The sequence below is a fragment of the Homalodisca vitripennis genome, chromosome 2, assembly GCF_021130785.1.
Source record: "Homalodisca vitripennis isolate AUS2020 chromosome 2, UT_GWSS_2.1, whole genome shotgun sequence".
Taxonomy (NCBI): Eukaryota; Metazoa; Arthropoda; class Insecta; order Hemiptera; family Cicadellidae; genus Homalodisca; species Homalodisca vitripennis.
Window position 1 is genome coordinate 155,327,501 of NC_060208.1, and position 8,499 is coordinate 155,335,999.

Consider the following 8,499-nt stretch of genomic DNA (forward strand, 5'->3'; position numbering starts at 1 on the left):
ACTAACAAAGATATTCTAATACATATTCTAATTAAATTTTCTCATACATTTTTATTGTACGATTTACATAAATAAATTACGTAATATCGGAGAAACTGTGGAATGCTTTTAAAATACTAATTTTAAATATTTCAATATTAACCCTCAAAGTGCTACTATCGCACTGTGCGATATGTTCGTTTTTTTCATATCACAGACGAACGGTTCGCTCAATAACGACGTGGTTTATAAGGCTACATGTAGGAATAAATTCCCTATCAAGTAACGTAATTAGAACTATGTAATTCAGAAGTTTACGAGGAAGAGTAAGAAGAATAGTCAGCTGATTTCGATGCGTGTTTGTCTGTTACGGTCGTCTCGCGGCCGACGCTCTGTGACGTTATTGTTTTGCTTCGTTCTTTTGATTTGTAAGTGACTTATATTATTGTTTATTGAGTAATTATTTGTGCTATGAGTGAACTTAGTAATTCAAGTGCCATTAGGCGCTGTTTTGATGACGATTTGAGTGGAAATGATAGCGATGCAAGCAGCACCCCCACCAGAGAGTGACTCAGACTAATTTTTTTTAGTCTAATGTATATAAGCCATTTTTTTTGTATTTTTAATACTTTATCTGTCATTTTTCTTACTTTTACTCATATCAGTAACTAAATATGTGTTTATTTTGAGGCAATAATCACTATCCACCTACTAACTGCCACTTGTTGATGTGGTAAATATTTTAGTAAAATTTTTGCGAAAAAACATTGTTTTGTTTTTTACCAATTAGTATTGTGATATGTTGTGCAAAAGGTTAAGAAGTGATATTTTTCTTATTCAGCATTATATTTGGAACATTTTGCATATTTTTAGAACTAGGACTACTACATTTTGTAAAAACTATACGTCAAGGATTTTGAAAAATAAAAATATAAAAAACTACACAAACCGGTTAGCAGTACCAGATTTTTTTATGATAAAAGATAAGCATTTTTATTTTTACTTGATCTTATAGAACATATGTTTGTGTAAAAAACCATATGTAATACATGCAATTTGAACATATGTTTGTATATAAAAAGTTGTTTAAAAAAGAAATGTCATATGCTCGAAAATGGCCTAGCACTTTGAAGTGGTTTAGTCATCACTTGGAGGGTTAAATAGAAGCAATGGAACTGGAAAGTTATCTAAAAATTATGCGTTTCTGACTTAATGAAAGTGCCTTTGTTAGGCCATATAAAATTACGGCGTATTTTTATGTTTATCTGTGTTGATAGAGCGATAATTATTTGATATTTTTAAGAAGGTTGAGTATTTTAAAACATTATTTGCATCCATGTACAATTCTGCATTTGGATTCAGGCACTTTGCAAGGTTCTATTTTATTAGTTTAACTGAAGATAATGAAAGGCATGTAATAAATAACGTGTGCTTAATTTTAAAAAGAGGGTGTAAGCTTCATTTACCAAATCTTTTTTTAAGGTATAGTAGATCACTAGTCACTAAAACTAACGCCATTACAGTCTATGTACGTAGATCTGTATAGATCACCTATTTAAAAACAGGAATCATTGTATTTGACTGGGTATGGAAAACATGATGTGAATAGCATACGGATGAAATGTTTGAATGAAAAGGTACCTCATGCAATATATTGATGGGAACCAACTGTACAAACACTGTTCTTGACAGAATCGGGCTATACGATAAAGGTAGTAGATACTGCACATGTTAGTGAATGTTTTAAAAAGGTACTATGCATCATATTTGTTTCAGTCGGTGCTTTATAGTCCATAGAATATCTTTAGGAATCGTCATTTGAAGTTTGATAATTTAATACTGCATTCAGTTATTCTGATTGTAAATATCAATTTGGTAAATCCTTATTTAATAAATTAATTTTCTAAGTAATGCAATATTGCTTTAAAATTATGTGGAAATACAAATTTAACAATAAGATATTTGAATTAAGGTAATTGACAAAAACTCCAATTTTTTAACGCGATTCATCAGTTAAAATAATGAAACTACTTATTTTGCATAAGTTTATACGTGTTATTAATACAATAGTGTTCGTGATTTTACAAGACTGTCAAAGTCGATGACCGGGCTGTCCGTTTTATTCCATATTAATATACAATGTACATTGAGAAGCGGTCTTTAAAATTTTTTGTAGAGTATCGAATAGTCCATGATTGCGGTTTTCTTCACAATGCACTTAAATTGTCTTACAATGTTAGAAATTAAATGTAACACACGAGAGCTTTAAAAACATATTGAAGCGGTTATTGCGTTGTCTAACAAACAATTTAATAAGTCATCTCGGTAGAAGGAGACATGCAACGTATGTTCTCGACCTAATGACTAGAAAGATATATCTCCTCCCCCCCCCCTCTCACTCTCTCTCTATAATATCAGAGAAGTCAGCATAGATCTTTTAAAGCTTATCTAATAACTTATAATTTATACTGAACATATTTACAGATAAATTAAGTACATTAATAAATTTACACCTCAGTTCTCATTAGCTATTATCATACTGGCTTGTGTACAGTACATTATGGTTAATAAAACTTTAAATGGAATTTTTTAGTTTATTGTGATATAAACTTTTAACCTGAAGATTTGGTTCATCTATCGTGCTTGGATCTCGTGTTTTAATTAGTGTTCCCGACCGTGCATCTGACGAGTCAATGAGAATATCTCCACCGATTACACTCTATTGTGTAGTGTACGATATCTACAACGTTGAAACGATTAAATGTTTTCATTTGATTGTTTTCGTCGCTGGTTTTTTATCAATAACATACTGTATTTATCTACTCTGTTATATATGGAGAGTTATATTTTTTATTTTAGTCCATTACATATTAGCAACGTACTGGTCTACGCCAAATCGCATAAAGATGCCGTCCTCACCTCTCTTGTACACAGTTACACTACAACAAACGCTGTGAGTGTGGAATTGCCCCCCCCCCCCTTTAGTTAAAATGTATATTCTTACTACACGCTTACTATCTTAGTCACCAACACACTGTACAGGTACCTACCCTCGGCGATAAGGGACCTGCAGGACGAGACTATCAGCGGCTGTTCATTGCCTAGCTTCGTTTTATCGGTCCGGACAATGCTAAATTCCTCATCTCCCCCACTTACCGCTACAACAGAATACAAAGAACTCATTGCTATTACTAACATTATCGATAGTTAAGGTCTGTTACTCACTACTTACTTTCTGGCAGCATTTCTCCGATAATTAATTTTTGGATTTTCTATTATCATAATGATAATAGAACAGTGTTTTATTTAAATACGTGTTAATATTTCTTGCATATTTTTTGTAATTAAAATAAATACAATCGAATATATAGTGTCATTAAATTAAATTACATATTGGAAGTGATATAAAAGTCGTCCAGCTATTTGTTATTTCTGTTATAATGTTTTCTGTTGTAGAGAACATGTATTATTTTACAAATATTTTGATTATAATTACGTTAGACTAATCTTGATTGGAACTGGACTGGACTATCAGACGTTACTCTGCGTAATGTTATATCACATACTTTTTGCATGTTCAACTTAGTAAAATATATAGATGTGTATGGTTAGTTTATGTCAAAAAAATACATGTTATCAGAAATATAATACGTATAAAAACGAATCTTTCTTTGATAATTTAGCAATAATTTGGTTAATAATGACAATATTTACTAAGAAGAAAATTCCGCCTCATAATATACTTTCCCAGAACGAATACAAGTAAATTCTACCTTAGTTCTTCCATGGCAGAAGTGAAGATTCCCACATCAACCTAATTCCGGCAGGGAGTATTAATAGTAGGCTACCATTTTGTTATTATTGTGATTTTAAAACTATCCTCAGAGCACGTTACTTGAATTTGACTTTAATTAATGTCATAACAATGGTAACTTTTACAATGTTTGCGGTAATCATATTACCTGTAAGGGAAAATATATAAAAAAATAAGTTAATAAAATGTAAGACTTATACTGTGAGTATTTAGTTTTTGGAAATAAAATTTATCATGAAACTTCATATATGAAATGGTTCTATAATTTCAAGAATATTCTGGCCATCCTCATGGGCTACTGGACTGTAAAAGGATCTTATCAAATAGAATAAAGGGAGAGTAGATATAGGACAAGATCAATGGTACTGATAACATGTACAACGGCCACAGACAGGATTTTAACCTGTGCTATCGCTAACATATCCCTATCCTTAAATCCGACGTCATGTGCCGAGCGGCATCCTGTACTCCAAACATGTATTACCTTTCCTTGTTATACTCAAGGTGTAGTTATGATAAATTAAATACGATTCACTATAATAATATTTGAGTTTTTTAACCAGTTTTATTGATAATATAATGTATAAAGCGGACAATGCCTTACATATTATTTATAATACTATCACTGAAGAATAATTGTGGAAAAACGAATGATGAAAGTGCAAAAATGAGTAATATATATATTGACTTACAGGTATTTGCTACAAAATAAATGAAATATAATTCAATTTTGATTTGTTGAAAACAATTCTAACTAAACAAATAGGAAATGCCGTAAACAACAAATTGTATATAAATTGTAAACCAATTACAATATTGCCATCTTATTAGAGCTTTAATGGTTATTGTTTCAATTTCAGCCGGTTTTATAAACTTCTTCTAAAGTGTTCCGCTAAAGACAACAGGTTTAATTAAACTGTCTCCCTCGCTATAAGCACTGCCGTGGGTTATGAAATAATGGTTTGTGGCAAAGACTTTACTAAGGTATGTAAATAGGTTACAACACAATTGTACAAAAATATCTTTACTTGTTTAAAATTGAGCTGTTGTAGTGATTTATAATAATTTTTTTCAATATTCATACTTAATTATTGAAACATACCCTGTGAATTTTTAATACGATTTATATTTATAATTATAACTAAGAAATAATTGTAATGTAATTATTTTAGTCCTAGGCTAATTCGTTTGGTATCAATGTTCATAATGTAGAGTTTCGAACTATTTATTTTATAATTAGCAATATAAGTTCCATTACGTGTGAAGTATTGTATTGGTTACTGATGTATATAACATTATTTTAGAATAAAGTAGAAAGTTTTTGGCGAATTTAAATTATTCAATGGAAAATGTATGCAAGTATTTCAATACATTTTACTTGAAACAATAGTGTGAAGCAATTAATTTTCTAGTAATAGAAAAACCTTTTATCAACTCCGTATAATATAAAGCATTTGCTTTGGGTAATGCTGTCAAAGATTAGGATAGGCGAGAACATGTGCTTAACATATTTCTCGATATGTCCAAGGCCTTTTACTGCGTGCACCACGATACACTGTTGCATCAGTTGAATAGATGTGGCAGATGAGGTCTCCCGCACTTATAGATCGGTTCTTATATTAAGGATCAAGGTAAGTTTTTTATTTATATCGGCGGATTGAATTGAGTTATTCACCATGGAAAACTGGTTCATTAAACCAATGACACGACTCTTTGTTTATAAGCAAATAAATACAAGAACTTGAAATCAGTTATTTCATAGAATTGAACACATGCATTCAGTTTTCCACTGAAATTAATCTAAAAGCAAATCAGTCATAAACAATTGTAGTTAATTTCGGCATTCCTCAGCATGATCGAGTGGTGCGTCCGACCGTATTTTTGGATGACGACATTCTTGAGGAAAATAATTCCACAAAATTTTTGGGAATGATTCTGGACGAAGGACTGACCTGGGGAGATCACGTTGACGGGGTATGTGATAGATTTACCTGACCCATCTATGTTCTGCGTAATCTATCAAAATGTTGTTCCAAATATGTTTTTATACATCACCCATTATGGCCTAATCCATCGTTATTTTGCGCATGGGATAAGACTTTGGGCAAGGTGTGTAAAAAGCAAAAGCCTTTAGGCTCCAAAAAGCTGTCAGATTTATTGGAAATTTAAATTGAAGACAATAGCGCAATATATTCCACAAAAAGGTGATGGCGATTATTAAAAAAGCTCCGTGAAGAAATCAAATCGTCCAATAAATAAAATCCATTAAAAATACTTCTCAAAATCCTTTTCGTGTCCAAAAATTTCTACTTTGTTGTTGAATTCATGATAAGCCGCTTTGATATTTGAAAGTGCTGGATCTCAGGCCAATGTGATTGTGTCTTAAATGATTTTATGAATTGTAAGTGTTAATGTCTGTGAATTTGTAGATTATACAATGTAAATTGACTATAATTATTGACGATTGCGATGCAATGTAATTTATACTCATAATTCAATAAAGTGATTATTGTTATGTTGTTTGTGTATGTGCGTGCGATTTTGTGTGTGTGTGTGTGTGTGTGTGTGTGTGTGTGTGTGTGTGTGTGTGTGTGTGTGTGTGTGTGTGTGTGTGTGTGTGTGTGTGTGTGTGTGTGTGTGTGTGTGTGTGTGTGTGTGTGTGTGTGTGTGTGTGTGTGTGTGTGTGTGTGTGTGTGTGTGTGTGTGTGTGTGTGTGTGTGTGTGTGTGTGTGTGTGTGTGTTGTGTGTGTGTGTGTGTGTGTGTGTGTGTGTGTGTGTGTGTGAACGGTTACTGTTGTATAATGTGCTTTGTACAAATAAGTGTTCAACTTTTAAAAGATTAAAACATTAAGTGAAGAAAATGTACCAATTTTAAGTAACTTACTCATGTATAGTATACATTATTTTATTTTCAGTGCGATTTACAAGATAAAACGTTTATTACGAGTAACACAATTCTATGTGAATAGGTAGTTTTTCTGAATATTTGTTACGTATAAAAATGTTTAAAAATATACCAGAAAAAAATAAAACCTCTAGTTAATTTATTATTATATATTGTCACTAAATTAATGAATTTTATTATGTTGATTAAAAAAATTTTCATTATTGTTATTTAAATCTTCCAAATACAATAATTATAAATATACCAAACGGGAAATACATTTTTAAAAACATATATTTAGTTACATAATTAAATAGAGTACGTAAAGCAGATAAAAATTATTTATAAAAAAACATTTTATGTAGCCATTTTTTTCGTACTGATATTCCATTGCATACATAATAATACTTATTGGATCATACTAGGAGAACGTATGAATAATTTTTGCAATAACTAATTTAAAGTAAAACCTTAAAACCTTTGAGAGCGAGAGAGAGAGAGAGAGAGAGAGAGAGAGAGGAGAGAGAGAGAGAGAGAGAGAGAGAGAGAGAATCATAAATAACGTTTAAATTTTCATTACAGCTTAAAGATTTCTAGGAACTCGTAGGCTGTTTGTCTTCAAAAGCTGTTAAATTTTATAAATATTGGCTTGTAGCATATCTCAAGAAAAATGTATATTTCCATAAATAATTTTCACACTTTCCTTAAACATCCTGTACGTTTATAAAATCTATTTTTAAGTTATAATTTTACAAATTTGAGTACATTTTTCCAAAGTAGAATCCTTTTACGAGCTTGTTCATTTGGCCCTTTTATGATACGTAGTTTAATCATCGGTCACAAGAAACACCTCGAAATTCTCAACAAGAAAATACTCCTTATTGAATAATTTTCAGTCTTTTCTTTCAATTCATCTTCTACTATCATTTAGAGTTTCTTCAAACACTCTTATCTCAAAGGATTGTTGAATATATTTTAAAGTATTGAGTTACTTTCTAAATAACATGTTAACCCGTATAGTGAAATATCGGACGGGTGTTCACAAGCGAGTTGCAATATATGACGTCTCAGACAGTGACAAATTATTCCTTAGTTATTAATGGTGGATCGACTTAGCTGATGATGTATCGCTTTCTGAATTGATATATAGCACGGGTATTACCCTGTAATGCTATGTAAAATTAATAAGGACATTGTTGTTATTGACCTTGTTTCTGAGTTGTGTTCTTGGTTTTTCAATAAAATATTTACTTAATCACATATTAATGTTTATTATAATAGAAAATGAAGCGAGAATGGGGTTGGATAGACAGGCGCACTGGATCTGTATACGTATTAGGCTACTCATATTTTCCACATGCATCAATGTAAAATAGATCTCATTAATAATATCTACAGTAAGTGGTGCTGAAAACTGGAGATACTTTCAGATCTCCCAAACTATATCAGGACTGATTCAATGGTCTATCTTACTTGAGAGGATAGTAATCATTAGATGTAAATTTATGAGATAACCAAAATCAGACAAGTATAGTATACTATACATAAGTCTTATCATAATATTTTTGTAAAAGTATCCTAATATTGGAAAAAACATTCTCCTGACACTCTTACATAATAGCTTACTGATATTATTAAATATATGAGATAGAGTATGTAATGTATAACACATTAAGACTGTCAGAATTACTTTCGAGCCGTTATTTTAAGTGAACTAGTAATAAAATATTGTGACAACAATAACTGTGATAGGGTGAATAAACGTGATTCTTGCAGATGATCGTTGCTAGTGTATGATTTGAGTGATAAATTTTAAAAAGTA